Raw genomic sequence first — 21559 nt, forward strand, 5'->3', positions numbered from 1 at the left:
GGTACTGAAAATTCTGGACTCGGGTGTCTGTGGTACCGAAATTCTGGACTCGTGTCATAAACATCGTCGTATCATGACGATTTTGGTACTAGCAGACCGGTAATGGTTTAAATTCTATGCATAAGCATTTTTGTCACGTTCGAGTGACGGAATCACCCTTAAATCGAAGTTTTCATCTTGAATCCTCGGGTTCCCCTTTGTGATCGGCAGCCATTTTGTGATTGGCCTCACATAGCCAAATAACTAAGGCTAAATTCGACCTGAAGGACACATACACCTTTGCTGACTCCTCTGTGACCTGGGCAAGCTGACTCCACTGCCCGGAGCCAAACCTGTTCAGGCAGTTCCCATCCCAGTGGCCGAATGAGATTAGTATCAAGGCACAACATGCCATTAACCATTCATCGCACACAAACCATGCCTAATCTTACACACACCTGTCCCTGTTTCTTCTTTATGACCTGCTTTACGAGGAGGAGGTGCCCGTTTTTATTAGGGGTCCGTCGATATCTGATGAAAGTTCTGGGCCTTGCCGGGTAATTTATTATGGACTGGACAAACTGAAATGTGGGCTTGTCATCATGACTCTGCTTTTTCTTTGTAGTGAACATATTTGTATGGTCAACTGTAAAATAAGGAATGTTTGCCTGAAGCATATTATTTTGTATAAAAAGAGAAGGCTGGCTTTGTAATTTTGAGCAGTCTCCTGAGAACATACATGCTGTTGTACTTCTAGGATACCTGTTACTGGCTGCAGCCAATAAATACGATCTTTGACTTCACCAAGAAGACTCTGTGTTTCTGTAGTCTGAAACAGGAAGGACTTGAAGTCTTTGGGTGTTCTCCCTGGCACCGCTGGGTTCTTAAAAACCCGGTACTTCAGTTGGCGCCCAACGTTGGACGGTATCAGCGGTACCGGTCCAAGCCAGAGGTTCGTGAGGAGCTTCGTGTGAAAATTCTGGAGGAAGGCCAGCCACTTCATCGACCCCTGTATGTCGAAGTGGTCCAAAAGTCTTTGATGCGAGGTTCCCCGCGTCCCGACGGCTACGAAGGACTGCTGCCCTGACTATCGCCCTGTTTTGGACTCTTGATGATTGGTAGAGCGAAACGATAGACGAGTCTTCTGGTGACGTCATCGGTCATCGATACCTCAGTTAAGTATAAGTGGAGCGTCTCCCAGTCCTTAGTTTGGTTCTTAGTTTGGTATCCCTTGGGATTGCTTTGATTTGGAACTTGCAAGTGCCAAAGCCGAAGGACTCGTGTATTCACGAGACTATCGTATTCGATAATCCTTTGAAGTTTGAAGCTAGACTAGAGAGCGAAGATGCCTGGTCTTAGCAGACTTGGAAATTTGTTTTGTCTTGGTTGTAATAGGGATTCCCGGTTGGAGGACTCATGTCCGGTTCCTCCGATTGGAACTCCGACCTATGAATTATATGTGAAACATGGCGTAGGCCCTATCACTTATAACGAAGTATGGATCCGTTACACCAGAAAGGATGGTGTTTTAAAATGGCCCCAATATGGTAGTTTTGACACAGAGATTTTGGATAATCTAGAGGTTAAACTTTTTAAGAAGAAAGCCCGGCCGGCGATGTTTGACTCTTTTCGCCTATGGCGCAAAGAAGCTAAACAGAGAGAAATTAAATTAGCGAAGAAAAATAAACGAGAACGAGGTATGTCAATGATACAAGCTGCTGTTGCATTTAGGGATAACGAAGAAGAGCAAGAAAGTGAACAGATGAAACGAGTAAAGAAGTTAGCGCTAGATAGATGCTACCCAGTTTTGCCAACTAAAGAACAGGAAGCAAGGAACGATCTTGAAAAAGATCCTTTAATGTCACATCTCTTGAGTTCACCACCCCCTTATGCACAAAATGCTACGGCACCACCGCCACCAGTTGTGGCTGTACAACCTCCGATTGTCATGCCTCCTGTGATTCCTCCACAACCAGCTCCTCTTCCGTTGGTTACCGTTCCTTTGGCGCAGCCTCCTCAGGGGCCGCCAACTTTGCCTTTGCCTGCTACTTCTCCGTCTGTTCTTATTGCTCCTCCTGCTCCAACTCTGGATGCTTCCCTTATTCTTTCTTCTTCTCCTTCTACCAGACAGCGAATGACTGCTGCCTTTTCTGGTTTCTTTTCTCCTTGGTTGGGACAATTGGGTATGTCCCCTGCTACAGAGCGTAGACAGTCACGCAGTCAGTTGCCTGATTCTAGAGAGAAAGAGATATTGGGTCGTTTGGCACATAAATGGGTTGCAGACCCGATACGATATGACTTAGAATCTATTATGGATGTCTTCCATCAGTGGGAAGCATCGAAGCAGAGATACGTTTTTGAGAAAATGTGTGTTTTCCTTCGCGAGGAATTGGAGGAGAATAATTTAGAACCCAATATGTCTGAGTTGTACCGTGTACGGTTCGAGTTTGCAAAAGGCAAAATTGTAGGTTCTGATGTTGAGAAAGCAGTTGCGACATTGTTGTCGTTTAGAAGTGAGAGTGTTTCTCAGTCGTTGTTTGATTCTGAGGTTAAGCAGAAGGCAAGACAATATCCCATGAGAGAGGTTCCCCCAGTTTGGAGGGAAGGGGAAGCAAATGCCGTTCCAGTCATCTCGCCACATTTTCAGCGTGTGTGGGTACATGTCCCCTGGAAGCGAGCTGAAGTCTTGGCCCTTAAGCAGACATTGCCTGATCCCCGAAAAAATCCTGCAGGATATTACAAAGAATTATCACAGACTGCAGGCTCCTGCATCATGAATTTAGCCGATATAGACATGTTGTTTGGAAATGTTGTTCCACAGCCTTTATGGGGAAAGATTCGTCATGCGAATCATGATCAAGAGTTAGGCGCCACATGGGTTGATATTGCCGCTGCTGATGCTAGACAAGTTGGTGGGGCTAATCCCGAGCCTTTAGTAGCAGAGCTTCCTGATAGGATTATTGCGTATATGAAGACTTTGATGCCCGAATTGGTGTTAATTGGGACAAGTTGTCTGCGTGCAAACAGAAGAAAGATAAGACAGTGTCTGACTTTTTCACGCGGTTTGAAGAGACCTTCGTCGATCATAGTGGTCAGGATATGGCTACCGAGGGTGGCCAGAGATTGTTTGTTGACAAATTTGTACATAATCTGCTTCCTGAACTATGTAATAAGTTGAAGGATTCAGAGAGTGCTTGGGCTGTTTCCACGTCAGCACAGATTTTAGCTACGGCCCAGTACTATGAAAATAGGTGCAAAGATGAGTTAGAGAAAGCGGATAAAAAGACTAAGGAATTGAAAACTAAAGTTCTTCTACAGCAAGCTTATCCACTTCGTACTAATAGTCAGCGCGATTATCAGCAACCTCAGCAGTATTCGAGAAACTCGCAAAGAAACGAGTCTTCTCAACAACGTTTACCGTATGGACCCAATCAGTGTGCGTATTGTAAGGAAGAAGGTCATTTCAAGAGTAGTTGTCCGGTTTTGTTACAGCGTACGAATGGTGCTTCTGGTGCAAGAGGTCGAGGTGTTCAACAAGCTCCTAGAGGTAGGGGGCGTGGAAATTTCCCCCAGAACGCTCGTTCCTTCCCGCCTCAGAATTTGATGAATAGCTTCGACCAGCAGAATAACGCGTTTGCTAGGACGGCTCAGTACTATGCTGATGACTACTCTGCAGAAAACGAGAATATGGAAGGTGATGATTGCTAGGACAGCCATGGACAAGGAGAGGGAGTTGTTTCAGTTCCAGTAGATCAGAGTGGACCTTATGTTGAGGTGATTACATCAGGTGTGTCAGAGCCTTTTCTGTTGGATACTGGTGCTACAAAGAGTTCTATTATGCACTCAAAACTCCCTGGCGCACCTTTGTCTGGCGAAATGAATGGTTCAGTAGGTTTTTCTGGCGCCCCGGTTAGGAGCCCGATTTCTAGTCCTATGTCCCTTTCTGTTGGACCTTGTGAATTCGAAGCACCCCTTATTCTTACAACAGGTTGTGGTGAAAACGTGTTGGGGTTGGATCTGTTGAAAAGATTATATGCGACTTTGTACTGTTCTCCTTCGGGAGTACAACTTACACTAGGTAAGAAAGTGGTTTCTCCAATGTATTTGTCAAAGGAGAAACTTCTGACAGAATTGTCTTCTCTCCCGGATATTCTTTGGGCTACTAGTCCTAATGATGTGGGTCTCTTGGAAATAGCGCCATATGTTGTAACACTAAAAGCCAATGTTAGAATGCCACGTATTCCGCAATACAAGACCTCTAGCGAAGGTGAAAAGGCGTTGTTAGCGATCATTTATGATCTGATTGAGAAAGATGTAATTGAAGAGACAAGAGGCAACGTTTGTAATAGTCCTGTTCTGCCGGTTTTGAAGTGTACTGATCCTTCCCAGCCACCTGTTTACTGGTTTGTGATTGACCTTAGAGAAGTCAATAAAATAGTTGTGCCACAGTTTCCCGTTGTCCCCGATATCACTGCCCTACTGACTATGATCCCAGCTTCAGCCACTTGGTTCTCAGTGATTGACTTGAAGAATGCTTTCTTCAGCATTCCGATTGCCGAGGAGAGCAGGGATATTTTTGGCTTCATTTTAGGAGGCCGAAGTTTCCGCTTCAAACGCGCTCCTCAGGGCTACTGTGAAAGTCCATCAATATACAGTCAGGCTTTAAAAACACAGCTTGATACGATTGTTTTACCTGATGGCGCTACCCTTATTCAGTACGTCGACGATTTGCTAGTCGCTGCAGATACTGAGGAGATTTGTAAACAAGCCACTTTGTCATTGTTGCGTCGTTTGTGTGATCTGCATCACAAAGTCTCTCTTTCAAAGTTGCAATATTGTCGACAAGAAGTGACCTACTTAGGTCCCCTCTAATCGAAGGAGGGAAGGAAACTGACCCCAGAAAGAATTCAGGCAGTTGCAAAATTGAGTGTCCCAAGGACACAGAGAGAAGTGCGTGCTTTCTTGGGCATTACATCATATTGCAGACAATGGATACTGAATTTTTCCTTATTGGCCAAACCTTTGGTGGCATTAACTTGTAGGGATACACCAAATCCCATTCCATGGTCTGAAGAGTGTCAGAAAAGTTTTTCCGAATTACGTGATGCATTGTGTTTGGCTCCTGTGTTGGATACCCTCGACTACAGTAAGCCTTTTACATTGTATGTCCATGAGAAAGAAGGTTGTGCATTATCAGTTCTGACACAGTCTTTTGGGGACAAACAGCGTCCATGCGTGTATTTTTCGTGGACTTTAGATCCGGTAGCTAAGGCGTTGCCGAGTTGCTTGAGAGCCACTGCGGCAGCAGCTGTTTCTATCCGACAGTCTGCTGGGTTAGTGATGAATAACATGTTAATCGTGATGGTCCCGCATGCAGTGGATATTTTGTTGAACAGAACAAAGACACAGCACTTAACTAGTGCTCGATTGTCAGGTTATGAGCTGACACTGTTAGCGAGTCATGTACACATAAAGAGGTGCAATACATTAAACCCAGCCACGTTGTTGCCGATTTCAGTTGAGACAGATGATGATAGTGAAAAACAGCATGACTGTTTTCTGAGACCTGAACAAGAGACGAAAGGAAGAGTAGACCTTAGGGACACTCCTCTTCCTGAATGTGATGCTACTTTGTGGGTTGATGGTTCATGTTTCAAGTTGCCGAATGGTGATACGACTGCAGCATATGCTGTGACAACTTTGCATACGATTGTTGAAGCTGCACGTGTCCCACACAATTCAGCGCAAGCAGCAGAGTTGATTGCACCTACAAGAGCATGTGTGTTGGCGAAAGGAAAACGAGTGAATGTGTACACGGACAGCCAGTATGCCTTTGGTGTGGCTCACAGTTTTGGGCGATTGTGGAAAGAACGTGGGTTCCTGACTTCGCATGGTGCTAAGATCCAGCATGGTCAGTTGGTGAATGAGCTCCTCGAGTCACTGACCTTGCCGTTACAAGTTGCGATTGTGAAATGCAGTGCACACAAAAAGGTTACTGATGACGTTGGTCGCGGAAATGCGTTTGCGGATGAAGTTGCGAAAGAAACTGCAAGGAATGTAATGAGTCGAATGTATGTTGCAGGCCCTGCAAGATGGGTTGGTGACGTTGGTATGTGTGAAGATACGATTGAGAGTATGAAGTCCATTCAAGCTGAAGCCACAGAGAAAGAGTTGAATGAATGGAGAGAAAGCAAGGGTAAATTGGACGCGAATGGTTGTTGGGTCGAACTGACAGAGCATCAGAGATGGTTGCTACCCGATGCATATGTGCTTGCAGTGGTGACAATGGCTCATGGAATGGCCCATATCAGTGTGAAAGGGATCTGCAAGTTGTTAGCTCCAGTATGGCAAAATGCTGGAATTCCTAAGTGTGCAGAGAATGTGGTCAAGAATTGTATGGTGTGTCTGAAATACAATCCTGGTAGGGGAACCCCAACTCCAGCTGGTCATTTTGCGCCTCCAACGTATCTGTTCGAGGTTTTGCAGCTAGATTTCATCCACATGGAAAGATGCAACAATTTAAAATACGTACTCGTTGTTGTGTGTGCCTTTTCAAGATGGGTAGAAGCATATCCCCTTAAGGACAATACTGCCTTATCCACAGCTAAAGCCCTTGTTAAAGAATTCTTCCCCAGATTTGGAATGCCAAGAATGGTTTGGAGTGATAATGGGAGTGAATTTGTGGGTCGAGTGATGAAGAAAGTGTGTGAGGGGCTAAGCATACAGCAAAAATTCCCCAATCAGCTGGACTAGTAGAGTGCTATAATGGCACGTTAAAACTGAAACTGGCCAAGATTCAAGCAAGCACAGGTCTTAAATGGCCTGACGCCCTGCCCTTGGCACTCCTATCAATGAGAATGACTGTTCACTCTAGAGTGGGACTTAGTCCTTATGAAATTGTGTTCGGCCGCCCAGCCAACATATGGGGAGTGCCAAGGCCAACCAGGTTTAGCGAGATAGAATACCCTGTACTGCTTGATTATCTGTGTGAATTGACGGCTAAATTGTGTGTTTTACACCAACAGGTCCACGACACTCTACCTCAGGCCTCTGAATCTCCAGGGCATCCTATCAATCCTGGATCCTATGTGCTAATAAAGAACTTTCAGCGAACAAAGAATGACCAGCCCCGGTGGACCGGCCCCCATCTAGTTCGTCTCTCAACAAGATCAGCTGTTCGAGTGGAAGGAAAGAAACACTGGATCCACGGCATCCATTGTAAGAGGGTCCCACTGCCTCTTCCATACGACCGGTGGGTCCAGGAGGGGATCGCTGACTCTGAAACTGAGACCGTGCCTCGCTTTCTATCTTTTAGCGATGCACGTGTAAAAGGAACAATTTCTGAAAAAGAAAACAACACCATCTTGCAAGAAGCTGTGCCTCCGTCAATTTGATTGAACACTACAGAGCCTGAACTCTTATTCCAAGACCAGACAGCACCTGGCAGAAACCGATACAATTTAAGGCCAAGACCTATGACTATGGACAAATAAAATATTTCTTTTTACGTTTTGATTGTGCAGCTCTCTCATCCGAGAAACTTGCTCATTTTTGTTTTTTCGAACCGCCATCCGGTTCTGCTGCTAGGGTCGCGGTTGCCCAAGTCTTTGGAGTGCAGCTGGAGACGTTAGGTCAACAGTTCTGGTTGGTCTAAGGGAGTTGCCCTGGACTGACAGAAGCACTCTTCAGCAGAAACACCCTACCACCGCGGGCAGCAAATTAGAGAGGATGGAGTTTTCTGAGATGGAGAGATCTGCCAAACGAGTGAACTTTAAAGACAAAATGTTTATATTAATGACGAAGAAGAGATCGTTGATATGTTGTATTTTCATGCTGTTTGGTGTGATGACGTTTTTAACAGGATATGTTTTATACACCTTTCAAGTGACATTTGCACCCACTACACAGCCCATACCTCCCCCCACTGTTTCCTCGCACTCTTTTCACCCCCTGCCTGAACATGAGTCCTCTAGAAGATTAGAATTTATTAATAACTCTTTCATTCAGCTTTTACACCAACACCAATTAGTAGTAAACACAACTAACTGCTGGGTGTGTGGTCTTATGCCATATACGACAGACAAGGGTATCCCATACTTGGTCTTACCTTTCAGTTACAATGGTTCTTTGTGGGCATTTCAAACAATGTTCATATTTGCCATCAAACCATATTCCCCACGTTCCACGAAAAGTAACTCAAGCAACAAAGCGTTAGTAGTAGGAATTGCAAATATGAGCAGAACAATTGACTCGTACAGAACGATTCCTAAAGATGAATTGCAAGCTTATGTTAAATGGAATATGACAAAATATGGAGTTGTTTTGAGTGAGAACCAGCAAGCGAAGAGATCCTCCTCTATTTGGATTGTACCCCATCAGGGTCACCTATGTCTGCAAGGTAATGGCAAAAATCCCAGAGCTCAGTTGGGGAAGAGCGTCTGCACTGAAACATATGTTTTTGCATCTCGAAGTTCCCCTTCGTTCTTAGCAGCTAAGGGTACATATTTCATCTGCCATGATAGGGCCTATACATGGTTGCCCCTGACTTCTCGGGCACATGCTTTATCTTGTTCCTGTTGCCTCCCACCTACACGGCCGCGGCAGATTACCATAGGACAAGGATAGTTAGAGGTGTCATCAGTAAGGAAGACACTGCAGGACAAGAATTCGGAGATTTTGCAAAGGGTTTTCTGCCGTTTTGGGGGCCTATGGTGAACAGCAGGAACATAAGACAATTGACATGGGTGGTTGAAGCCACTGTAGTTGAAACTGCCGGTGCCCTTAGTAATTTGACTGCTGAGCTCCAGTCTAATCGCCTTATGACTCTTCAGAACAGGGTCGCATTAGATGTCATACTTGCAGACCGAGGTGGGGTATGTAAAGTGATCCAATCGAGTTGCTGTATTTTCATCCCAGACAACGCTCCAACAGTATATCAGGCCATTTCCAACTGCATAAGATCTCTGAATCCATTCACGTGGATGAAGGAGACTGGTCCTTGATGGGGTGGTTCCGGGAACTGATATCTGCCTGGGGATGGAACATTCTAATAGTCATTGGGATGATCTTAGCCATTCTTTTCCTGTTCTGTCTGTGTGTACAGTGCGCTCCTGCAATATGTGGCCTCTGTGCTACATCATGTGTAAGGAAACCTGTATCAAGAGACGAACTAAGTAATAGGATGATGCTACAGCAACATCTCAATGACTTTATGAATGTAGACCTGGACTCACATTAGCATGAGTATAGGTTATTGCCTATGTAAGGGCAAAAGGAGGGTCTGTGGTACAGAAAATTCTGGTCTCGGGTGTCTGTGGTACCGAAATTCTGGACTCGTGTCATAAACATTTACGTATCATGACGATTTTGGTACTAGCAGACCGGTAATGGTTTAAATACTATGAATAAGCATTTTCGTCACGTTCGAGTGACGGAATCACCCTTAAATCAAAGTTTTCGTCTTGAACCCTCGGGTTCCATTTTGTGAGCGGCAGCCATTTTGTGATTGCTTCACATAGCCAAATAACTAAGGCTAAATTCGACCTGAAGGACACGTACACCTTTGCTGACTCCTCTGTGACCTGGGCAAGCTGACTCCACTGCCCGGAGCCAAACCTGTTCGGGCAGTTCCCATCCCAGTGGCCGAATGAGATTAGTATCAAAGCACAACATGCCATAAACCGTTCATCGCACACAAACCATGCCTAATCTTACACACACCTGTCCCTGTTTCTTCTTTATGACCTGCTTTACGAGGAGGAGGTGCCCGTTTTTATTAGGGGTCCGTCGATATCTGATGAAAGGTCTGGGCCTTGCCGGGTAATTTATTATGGACTGGACAAACTGAAATGTGGGCTTGTCATCATGACTCTGCTTTTTCTTTGTAGTGAAAATATTTGTATGGTCAACTGTAAAATAAGGAATGTTTGCCTGAAGCATATTATTTTGTATAAAAAGAGAAGGCTGGCTTTGTAATTTTGAGCAGTCTCCTGAGAACATACATGCTGTTGTACTTCTAGGATACCTGTTACTGGCTGCAGCCAATAAATACGATCTTTGACTTCACCATGAAGACTCTGTGTTTCTGTAGTCTGAAACAGGAAGGACTTGAAGTCTTTGGGTGTTCTCCCTGGCACCGCTGGGTTCTTAAAAACCCGGTACTTCAGCACATCTCCTTCAGCCACTCCACCGGACTCCTTTGGATGGACCACAGCTGCGTCCACTTCAGCTTCAGAAGAACCACGACCCACCACCACCATCAACAGGTGCCCCGCAGGAGCTGGAGCAAGATCACCGCCAACCAGCTCACCACCTCCCTCAGCCAGAACCCTCCCGCCAGCACAACGGACCCCAACGAAGCAGCCAGCAACCTCACACAGTGGATCACCATCTGCGCAGACAACCTCGCACCACTGAAGACCCCTCCCAGCAGAGCCGGCAGTAAGAAAGCCTCCTGGTTCACCGACGAACTCAAGAACTCCAAGAAGAACTGCTGTACCCTCGAGAAAGCCTGGAGCAACAACCAGACCAAAGACAACATGATTGCCCTCAAGCACGCCACCCGCACACACCACCAGATGATCCGCACCACCAAGAAGACAGCATTCAAGGAACGACTAGACAACAACACCCACAACAGCAAAGAACTCTTCAGCATCGTCAAAGAGCTCTCCAACCCCAGCGCCGGAAACAACGACATCACCCCCTCGCAAGACCTCTGCGACTCACTCGCCTTGTTCTTTCACAGCAAGATCGCCGACATACACAGCAGCTTCGGCGCACAGACCACGCACCCAACCACCGTACCAATGCTCCCCACCACCACCCTCCGCGCCTGGACACCAGTCAGCACCGAAGACACCACCCGCGTGATGAACACCATCCACTCTGGATCACCAACCGACCCCTGCCCCCACCACGTCTTCAACAAAGCCGACTCCATCATCGCACCCCAACTCCGGGACATCATCAACACCTCCTTTCACACCGCCACTTTGCCGGAGAGCTGGAAGCACGCCAAACTCAGCGCCCTCCTGAAGAAACCAACGGCGGACCCCACCGACCTCAAGAACTGTCGTCCCATCTCGCTCCTCCCTTTTCCTGCCAAGGTCATCGAGAAGACCGTCAACAGACAGCTTGCCGCCTTCCTCGAGACGAACGGATCCCTCGACCACTCGCAGTCTGGCTTCCGAGCCAACGACAGCACCGAGACCACCCTCATCGCAGCCACAGATGACATCAGATCCCTGCTCGACAATGGGGAAACGGCGGCCCTCATCCTCCTGGAACTCTCCGCAGCGTTCGACACTGTCTGCCACCGCACCCTAGTACAGCGCCTCAGCAACATTGGAATCCAATAGAAGGCACTGGAATGGATCATCTCGTACCTCTCCGGAAGAACGCAGAGAGTCCGCCTCCCCCCGTTCAGATCCAAGTCCTCCGAAGTCATCTGCGGCGTACCACAAGGATCATCACTCAGCCCAACCCTCTTCAATGTCTACATGAGTCCCCTCGCAACCATCGCCCGCCAACACAACCTCAACATCATCTCCTACGCCGACGACACCCAGCTGATCCTCTCCCTCACCAACAACCCAGCCACCGCCAGAACCAACCTACACGAAGGGATAAAAGACGTCGCCGAGTGGATGAAGAACAGCCACCTGAAACTGAACTCAGACAAGACGGATGTCCTCATCCTGGGATCATCACCCTCCGCCTGGAACGACACCTGGTGGCCCCCCGCCCTGGGCACTGCTCCCAAGCCAACCGACCACGCACGCAACCTGGGCTTCATCCTGGACTCCTCCATCTCGATGACCAGACAAGTCAACGCTGTCTCATCATCGTGCTTCAACACCCTGCGTATGCTCCGAAAGATCTCCCAATGGATCCCCACCGAAACCAGGAAGACGGTCACCCAGGCACTCGTCACCAGCCGACTGGACTACGGAAACACCCTCTATGCCGGAACCACAGTCAAACTTCAGAAACTACTCCAACGCATCCAGAACGCCTCCGCACGACTCATCCTGGACATCCCCCAACACAGCCACATCTCCGGACACCTGAGAGACCTGCACTGGCTCCCCGTCAGCAAGAGGATCACGTTCAGACTCCTCACCCACGCACACAAGGCCCTCCACAACCTGGGACCCAAGTAACAACCGCCTGACCTTCTACGCTCCCACCCGCCAGCTACGTTCCACCAGCCTCGCCCTCGCCACGGCTCCACGCATCCGCAGAGCCACCACCGGAGGAAGATCCTTCTCCTACCTGGCGGCCAAGACGTGGAACTCCCTCCCCATCCACCTCCGGCTAACCCAGGACCACCTTTCCTTCAGGAAGCAACTCAAGACCTGGCTCTTCGAGCAGTAGCAGACCCCCCCCCGCCCCCTCTCCCCAGCGCCTTGATACCCTTCCGGGTGAGTAGCTCGCTATACAAATGTTATGATTGATTAATTGATGGTTCTCGGTGGGAACTGCATGTGGTAGAGTGCCCGGCTGGGCCTCCCAAGTTCGTGGTTTCCCTGCGAGAACATCACACACCATTAGCAGCATACGAACTGCATTTTTGGCCGTTTCTTAGCACAGTGCCCTCCGTTGGCGAATACAGGGACCGGTATTCATGCGGAGAACGGTGAGAGCCCCATACAGGCATAAGGAACCGTGCTGCTAATGGGTATCGTTGACATTCCCTTATGCTTATTTCATTGATGGTTCTTTGTCTTTGAACATATCTTATGGTTTACCTTATTGGTTCCAGGCCCGGACTGGCCGTAGCGGGCACCGGGCAATCCCCCGGTATGCCACACGGTTGGGGAGCCGGTTTTGGCCCCCTGGGGGCCGTTTTTGTTACAGGGCCGTTTTTGCAGCATAGCTGCAAAATCGGCCCTATAACAAATTTGGCCGAAAACCGGCCCCAGCAAAGAGCTGGGTGGTAACCCCAACCCCCCGTGGGGAGGGGGGGTGGCGGCGAGCACTTTGCCAGGGCCGGTTTTTGTTCTCAATCCGGCCCTGATTGGTCCCTTACGTTTATCCATACCTTCCTTTACTTTGATTCAATAAATACGATTGGTCAGCTACTACTGTTTGGGGTCTGATTCTCTTGCCTTGCCTTGGCTTTCCCCGATCCCGGGTATTCCAGAGGTTACACTGAGATCCCTTAGAACTTGCATCCCTATTTGGTGCTCCTTGCACCTCGCAATCATGGCAAGAATCTCCCTGCCAAAGATGGTTATGTTACCAGGTCTACTGTACTTCTTTGTTAACCTGCCTTTGGTAGTGCCCCTAGATGATTTTTAGGCAGTTAGATACCCTACTCAGAGATCTCATCTGGGACAAGAGCCGTCGGAGGGTGTCCCTGACAACACTACAGCGCCCAGTTGAGAAAGGAGGACTAAGGTGGCCGAATTTCAAGCACTACTACCTGGCCTCCCAAATACAGTGGATGGCTCAGTGGATAGATGTTGTGGGCCCCGAGGGCACAGATTTGACTAACACAGGAGACCATACCCTTACTATTAGCTAAAATGCTGGACCCGGCTGTGGTGATAACACACCAGTCTCTGTTGCAAACCACGGCGTTACAATGTTAGAGACGCATTGTGGCCACACAGGCGAAAGTCCCCTTATATGCGCCGGCCCTACCCCTGATAGGCCTGCCGCACAGTACCCCTACGAGGATATTCACTTCTGAACATCTGTCTCATTGGACTGCGGTGGGGTTGAAGTCTGTAGGGGACTGTTACCACCAGTCAGTGCTGGTTCCAATGGGGGACTTGGTTGAGAGCAATGGATTACAACCGGGGTAGTTCCTTCTATAGGAAGCTCTGATACGCACATTCCGTAAACTGTGGAATTGTGGACAGAAGGAACCCAAGACATATGGACTGCTGCAATCCACACTTACTCTGGGTGGAGCACGTCACCAAGTGAAATGGTTTTACACTGCACTGCAACAGCTATCACTCACCCCCTTCAAAAATTACGAGATAAATGGATGACAAATGGGAAATGGAAAAAGATTTGGCATACCACAAAAAGGTCTCCCGAAACACCAGATTCAAATTTATACTGTTTAACTACACACACAGGACCGCATAGGATTTAAGTCACATTTGGTGGGGAAGTACGCAACTGCCAAGGATGCAACCACAGTGACGCTGATTTTACATGTATGATGTGGAGCTATATGATGATAAATCGATTTTGGCATGAAGTAATAGAACTGACGAGGACAATAGTAGGGCACACACTCGAACCCACGATGGAGACCTGTATACCAGGACTGTTCCCTATACCACCCAAGCGGACGGTAGGCACCCGATTTAAAGATTTGGCCTTAATTTTAGCTAAAAGGAGAATAGCACTAGCATGGAAACCAATAACAGGACCTGCCATGGCTCACTGGAAAAGAGATGTGACCCATTTGGTAAGAGCGAAGGAATGGGCCTTGGTTAAGGAAGATGCTCGAAGGCTAAGACGACATCCCATTGCCCGTCCGTGGAGGAAGGACCTAGAAAATTGGGAACACCCTGGTAGATATCAACATGTGGAGGAAGAAGGTGTCTCGCTCACACTCAGATAACACAAATCATACTGATTTGTAGGGCAGGAGCAAGAATGGCTCGAAAGTTGACCCCCTGAGTTGCAACACCCCTCCTCCCTCAATGTATCCTAGCTTGCCAGGACGGACAACTAGAACTGAGACTTTGGGACCACTCCTGAACCAGACGATCCCTGACAAGAGCTTAATGCAACTCGCCACACTGCACAGTTATTTTGTTTATTGTTATTTAAGGCTCCCTGTTTTCCATTTTTACAGATAAATAGATAGAAAACATTCATTTTCTTGTCTGTATTTATTTTTAAATGCGGAAAAAAATTGAATTTGGGTTGCTTTTTGAGTGATTATAAATACTGCCTGCCAAGACTGCCAGGTGTGTGGATTGATAGATAAGAGGGCTAAAAAAGAAAGCAATTTTAAGAAAGAGGCGTTAACAGCAGTAGATATGCACAAGGTTGATACTGAAATGTGCATATTTTCATTTAAATGCACTGATTTATTTTCTGTGGGTGTTCACAGCACTGAAACGTGGCAGATATTCAAGCATTAGTGCATATTTATCAGTTAAATAAATGTGGAAATATACTAATTACAGCTTAATTTTTCAACAAAACCCAAAATAAATATGGATAAATACAGATACAATTAGCAAAAAAGAAATATGGAGAAATACAGACGGAAATGGCAAAATATAAATACCATGGCATAGTTTTACGAAGCCCCTCATGCTCCTCAATTTCTGATTCTGAAGGCTGAATTCCAGCCGAACCTGAGCTGGGGCGGCCACTTTGGTAAGTTGAAAATAGCTGACTAAAGATCTAAATTGGTAAACTGGATTGAGGGAAAAACATGTACAGGTATGTGACTCGAACGCTAATTGATGTTAATGTCTTGCTCTAAGAAGCACAGAAAAACTCAAACTCTGTTTGCAAATGTCCTGCTTGCTGAAAATTTACTGTTAAGGAACTTGACTGCTTACCCAAATACTGATAGAAATATGTTATAAAATAAATAGTTCACAGGTCGATCATCCATCTTTTGTTCCATCAATTCATCCTTTCACTTTCGATCCTTTCACCTTTTGATCCATCCATTCATGCAATCATACATCCGTTGATCATTTTGTTCACATGTCGATCATCCATCCTTTCCCTGTTCTATGTATTCATCCTTTAACCTTTCTGTTAATCCTTCCATCCACCTATCAATACACCCTTTCTTCCACCCTTTCTTCCACCCTTTCAACTGATAGTTTCACACTATCCATTCTTTCATTCTTTCATCCTTACTACTGTCACGGTCACGGCGCAGGAACAGGGGTGCAGGGCTCACAGTGTGACTCCTCCTCTCTCCCTCTACTCCTGTATGAATATGGCTGTGTCAGAGGGGCGTAGGGCGCCAGCGGAGGGTACAGGACGCACCAGAGACTACAACTCCCAGAAGCCCCCGGGACTCTCGACAGGAAACTGGATCCGACGTTGCCGTCCGGATCTGAAAGAAACACGTTAGTATTAGATTCCTTACCTTAGAATATCCCCAGGCGTCAGTCTGGATCCGGAAACTTTTGCGTAGCAGTACCCCTGCGCGTCGGTAGGCATCGTCTGCAGGCGTCCCCTGCGGCTCCGCATCCGTCGTTGGCGTCGTGCGCCGTGATGACGTCGCTAGAGTATATAGACGCCGCCTCCGCGCGCTGACGTCAGTTCTTCTTTTTTCCGCGCCAGTTAGCGCAGATCCGAGAAGTGCAGTACTCCGGTCTTTTGACCAAGTTTTGATCTTTGATCATTTTTGAACTCTTCTACGGTGCCGGTAGGATGCCCGGTTTTAAGAACTGTGACGACTGTGACCGTACGATGTCGGTCACAGACTATCACCGACTCTGCCTCCTGTGCCTGGGCCCCGACCACGACGTGGACGCCTGCGTCGATTGCCGGGCCTTGACGAATAAAGCTAGACGGGAGCGGTCCCGCAAGCTGCTCGAGCTCCGGGTGTCGGCCCCGCGTCGAGAGCGGTCCCGGTCCGGCCGGAGGTCAAGGGAGCGATCGAGGGAGCGGTCGCGGAGCCGTCACGAGCGCTCCGGGAGTCGTCACCATTCATCTGGTTCCTCAGGTAGGAAGCCCAAGAAGTCGGGGCGTCGTCATCGTACCCCCGACTCCCCCCGACGCTCGCGCGATGCGGCCGGGGGTTCGGGTGGCCCCACCCCGCGGCTCCGCGTGAATCGCCGACGCGGCCTGCTCCATACCCTGCGGTCCCTGGGCAAGGCGCGTCGCCCGAGGAGATAGAGGCGTTTCTCGTGGCCATGAGGGCTCTGTCTCCTCCGGCGGGTTCCGCGGTGCCTTCGGGCCCTGTGGTCCCGTCCGGGGGCCCTAGCGGTTCGGGTGCTCCTGCCTCGACGCCGTCGGGTGCTCCGGCCCCGGCGCCGCCGACGGCTCCGAGCCCGGCGCCGTAGGGGCCCTCAGGGTCGACGCCGGCTGGTCAACCGGCCTCTCCGGCGCCGATTCCATCGGGGCAACCCCTGGCGCCGCCCCCGCGCGGCGCCGGTTCTCCGGCGCCGGCTCCGGGCGGCGGCGCCCCCATTCCCTCTCCGACGCTGGACGCGGAGTCGGACCGGCGTCGTCCGACGCCGGGCTCGACGCCGATGGGGCCTGTGAACCCCGAGGAGCCGGTCTACATTGTTGACTCCGAATATGGTGAAGATGTAGATTACGGAGAGGAGTGGGAGGGGTCTGAGGACCCTCTGACACGCGAGTGTCAGTACGACGTGGACTGGACGGGTGACTTGGGTGACGCCAGTGGTCTGGACGACTCCCCCAACCCTGGCTTTGTCTCGCCTCCTACCGTGGCTTCGGAGGAGGGGGCAGCTTATTCAGTGGTGTTGATGAGGGCTGCCAAGGCCCTAAACCTTGTGCTCCCCGTCGCGGCCGTGAGGACTAACATCCTCACTGAGGTCCTCAAACCGCAATCATGCCCACAGGAGCCACTGCTGCCGTTCAACGAGGCCTTAACTGACGTTCTTTTGGGCACGTGGTCCTGGCCCGCTTCAGGTTCGCCTGTTGATAGGAACGTGGCCAGACGCCACCGTCCGTGTTCGGACGACCCCAAGTTTCTGTCCACCCATCCCACCCCTGAGAGTCTGGTGATCCAGGCCTCCACTTCCCAAACCGCATTCCCGTCGGCCCCGCCCGACAGGGAATCAAAGAGGTACGACCAGTATGGCAAAAAGGTCTTCTCGTCCCTGAGTCTGGGACTGCGGTCTTGCAACAACGTGTGCCTCTTGGGCCGCTACGCCCACTCTCTGTGGGATATGGTCGCGGACCTGCTGCCTGAATGCCCACCGGAGGTACGGGCTAAGCTCGGCAAGGCTATGATTGAAGGCCGAGACGCAGCAAAATACTCCATCAGGTGTGGTCTTGATACGACCGACTCGCTGGGCAGAGCGATGTCCACGACGGTGGCGATTCGTCGCCACGCCTGGCTGAGATCCGCCAACTTCTCGGCAGATGTCCAGGCTGCTTTAATGGACATGCCGTTTGATGGCAGTCGCCTGTTTGGCGACAAAGCGGACCACGCGCTGGAGCGCTTCAAGGACTCCAGGGTCAAGGCCAAGTCCTTGGGTCTCTCGACCCAGCGCCAGCAAACGCGTTCGTTTCGCTCCTTTCGTGGCCAAGGAAGGGGCGGTCCCACACGTGCTGCCAGCCACGCGCCGCAACAGACTTATCAACGCGGTGGCGGCCGTGGAAACCGCCGTGGTGGCGGTCGGGGACAGCGGCGAGGTCAGGCCACACCACCCCCCGCAGCATCTGCCACTAAATCCTCCTAGTCCGTGCTTTCAGGCCCATGTGACGCCGGTGGGAGGCAGGGTTCGCCATCACCTCTCCCACTGGTGCACCATAACATCGGACAGGTGGGTGCTGCAGCTCGTCCGAAGGGGCTACTCCCTCCCCTTCGAGACCACTCCTACAGCCATGCCACCGCAGAACCACCATGTGTCGGGGGACCACTTGGCACTTCTGAGGGAGGAAGTTACAGCCCTCTTGGCCAAGGGGGCCATCGAGCGCGTTCCTGGGCCAGAAGTAGGACGTGGTTGCTATTCCCACTACTTTCTGGTACCCAAGAAGGACAAAGGGGGCCTACGTCCTATCTTGGACCTAAGGAACGTCAACGGCTTCCTCCGGAAGGAGAAGTTCAAGATGTTGACTTTAGCTCAGGTCTTGGCTGCTCTAGACCCGCAAGACTGGATGGTAGCGTTGGACTTGCAGGATGCGTATTTTCACATCCCCGTCCTGCCGGCCCACCGGCGTTACCTGCGGTTCACGGTAGGCCACGAGCACTTTCAGTTTATCGTGCTCCCCTTCGGCCTTACCAGCGCCCCACGGGTGTTCACCAAGGTGATGGCGGTGGTCGCAGCTCATCTGCGCAGATTGGGGGTTTCAGTCTTCCCCTATCTAGACGACTGGTTGTTGAAGGCGGGCTCGCCCCAGACAGTCGTCCACCACCTTCAGATGACGGCAGACCTCCTGCACGAGCTGGGGTTCTCCATCAATGTGCCGAAATCACACCTGTGTCCCTCTCAAAAGCTCCTTTTCATCGGAGCGGTTCTCGACTCGGCGCAGTTTCGGGTCTATCCTCCGGAACGGCGAGTCCGGGATATACAGACTTTGATTCCCATCTTTCAGCCGTTATCCCGGGTTTCGGTCAGGTTGACGCTGCGGCTGCTGGGGCTGATGGCTTCCTGCATCCTTCTGGTGCATCACGCCCGGTGGCGGATGCGGGCTCTGCAGTGGGATCTGAAGTTTCAGTGGGCCCAGCATCAGGGCAACCTGTCCGACCATGTCTTGATCTCAGAGGGCACTGCAAGACAACTGCAGTGGTGGCTTACGGACCGCGCTTGGGTCAGAGGCAGATCCCTCTCCCTTCCCCAACCGGAGCACGTTGTTGTGACGGACGCGTCCCTCCAGGGCTGGGGAGGCCACCTGGGAGAGGCAGAGATCAGAGGCATCTGGTCTCCGGCGGAGTCCCGGCTCCATATAAACCTGTTGGAGCTCCGGGCGATTCGTTTGGCACTGAAAGCATTCCTCCCCTTTGTCAATGGGAGTGTAGTGCAGGTGTTCACGGACAACACCACCGCCATGTGGTACTGCAACAAGCAGGGCGGGGTGGGGTCGTGGACCCTTTGCCAGGAGGCTCTGCGCCTCTGGCAATGGCTGGAACGTCAGGGCGTGACTCTGACGGTTCAACACCTGGCAGGTTCTCTGAACGCCAGGGCAGACGAACTCAGCCGTCGGTGCTCGATGGTTCACGAATGGCGTCTGAACTCGGACGTGGCGCAAGGCCTCTTTCGGCAATGGGGAGAGCCTTGGTTAGATCTATTTGCCACAGAAGAGAACGCGCAATGTCATCAGTTCTGCGCGTTGGAGTTTCCAAGACGGCACTCGCGCGGCGACGCCTTTCGGCGCGAGTGGAGTTGCGGTCTGTTATACGCCTTTCCGCCTATACCACTTCTGCCCAGAGTGCTGAAGAAGATCAGGTGCGACTGGGCCCAAGTCATCCTTGTGGCTCCGGACTGGGCTCGAAGGTACTGGTATCCCGAGCTACTCAGCATGTCAGTCGGTCCCCCGATCCGCCTGCCCCTTCAGGAGGACCTTCTGTCGCAGCAGCAGGGGACGGTCATCCACCTGAACCTGTCCAGCCTCCACCTCCAAGCGTGGAGATTGAGCGGCGACAGTTGAGGCCATTTGACTTGCCTCCTGAAGTCTGTGATGTGATTCTGGCAGCCAGGCGTTCCTCCACGAAATCGGTATACGCCTTTTGGTGGAACAAGTTTGTGGCATGGTGCACAGCAAAGGCTGTGGATCCTCTCTCTGCCCCTCTTTCTGAGGTTCTTCTCTTCCTTCTTTCTCTTGCCCAGCAGGGCTCTGCTCTGGGCACTATCAAGGGCTACCTTTCTGCCCTTTCGGCCTTTCTGAGGCTGCCTGATCAACCTTCTTTGTTCAAGTCCCCCATTGTAACAAGATTCTTGAAGGGCATCACACACATGTATCCACCTGTTCCGTTTGTGATGCCTCAGTGGGACTTGAACCTGGTTCTAACCTTCTTGATGTGTGCTCCCTTTGAGCCACTTCATTCCTGTCCTCTCCGTCTCCTGACTTTAAAGACGGCCTTCCTGGTTGCCATCACCTCTGCCAGGAGGGTGAGTGAGCTCCAGGCTCTTTCTGTCAAACCTCCTTTCATGTCCATTCATCCAGACAAGGTGGTTCTGAGGACTAGACCTTCTTTCCTGCCCAAAGTTGTCTCTGCTTTTCACATCGGGCAGTCCATCACCCTCCCTTCCTTCTTCCCGCCTCCGCATCCTTCAAAGGATGAAGAGTGGCTCCATCGTCTGGACCCAAAACGTGCGCTTTCATTTTATATGGATCGCACACGCCAGTTCTGGGTGGATGACCAACTGTTTGTTGGCTACGTGGGTGCGAAGAAGGGACGGGCGGTACATAAATGGACCATCTCTCGGTGGGTCGTTCTGTGCATCAAAGCGTGCTACTCTTTGGCTCGGAAGGAGCCTCCTGTTGGGCTGAGGGCCCATTCCACTCGGGCCACGGCGGCTACTACTGCCCTGGGCCGGGGAGTCCCCTTGCAGGACATTTGCCAGGCGGCTACGTGGGCCTCGCTGCACACCTTTGCGAGGCACTACTGCCTGGACAGTCAAGTCCGGAGGGATGGCTTCTTTGGCCGTTCTGTCCTCTAGGACTTTCTGGTGTAGGATTGTATTGGTTCGCAGACCCACCACTGGGGTTGGTATTGCTGGGGTATCTATTCTAACGTAAGGAATCTAATATTAACGTGTTTCTTTCAGATGAACAAGTTACTTACCTTCGGTAACGATATATCTGTAAGAAACATTAGTTAGTATTAGATTCCTTACCGCCCCACCCATCCTCCCCGTTCTGCGAACTGATACCTAGGGTTAAGGACATCCCTTTCAGGGCCCTAGTTTCAAATGGCACCAGTGTTGGTTCT

Source organism: Lissotriton vulgaris, chromosome 5, assembly GCF_964263255.1.
Source record: "Lissotriton vulgaris chromosome 5, aLisVul1.2, whole genome shotgun sequence".
Classification (NCBI taxonomy): Eukaryota; Metazoa; Chordata; class Amphibia; order Caudata; family Salamandridae; genus Lissotriton; species Lissotriton vulgaris.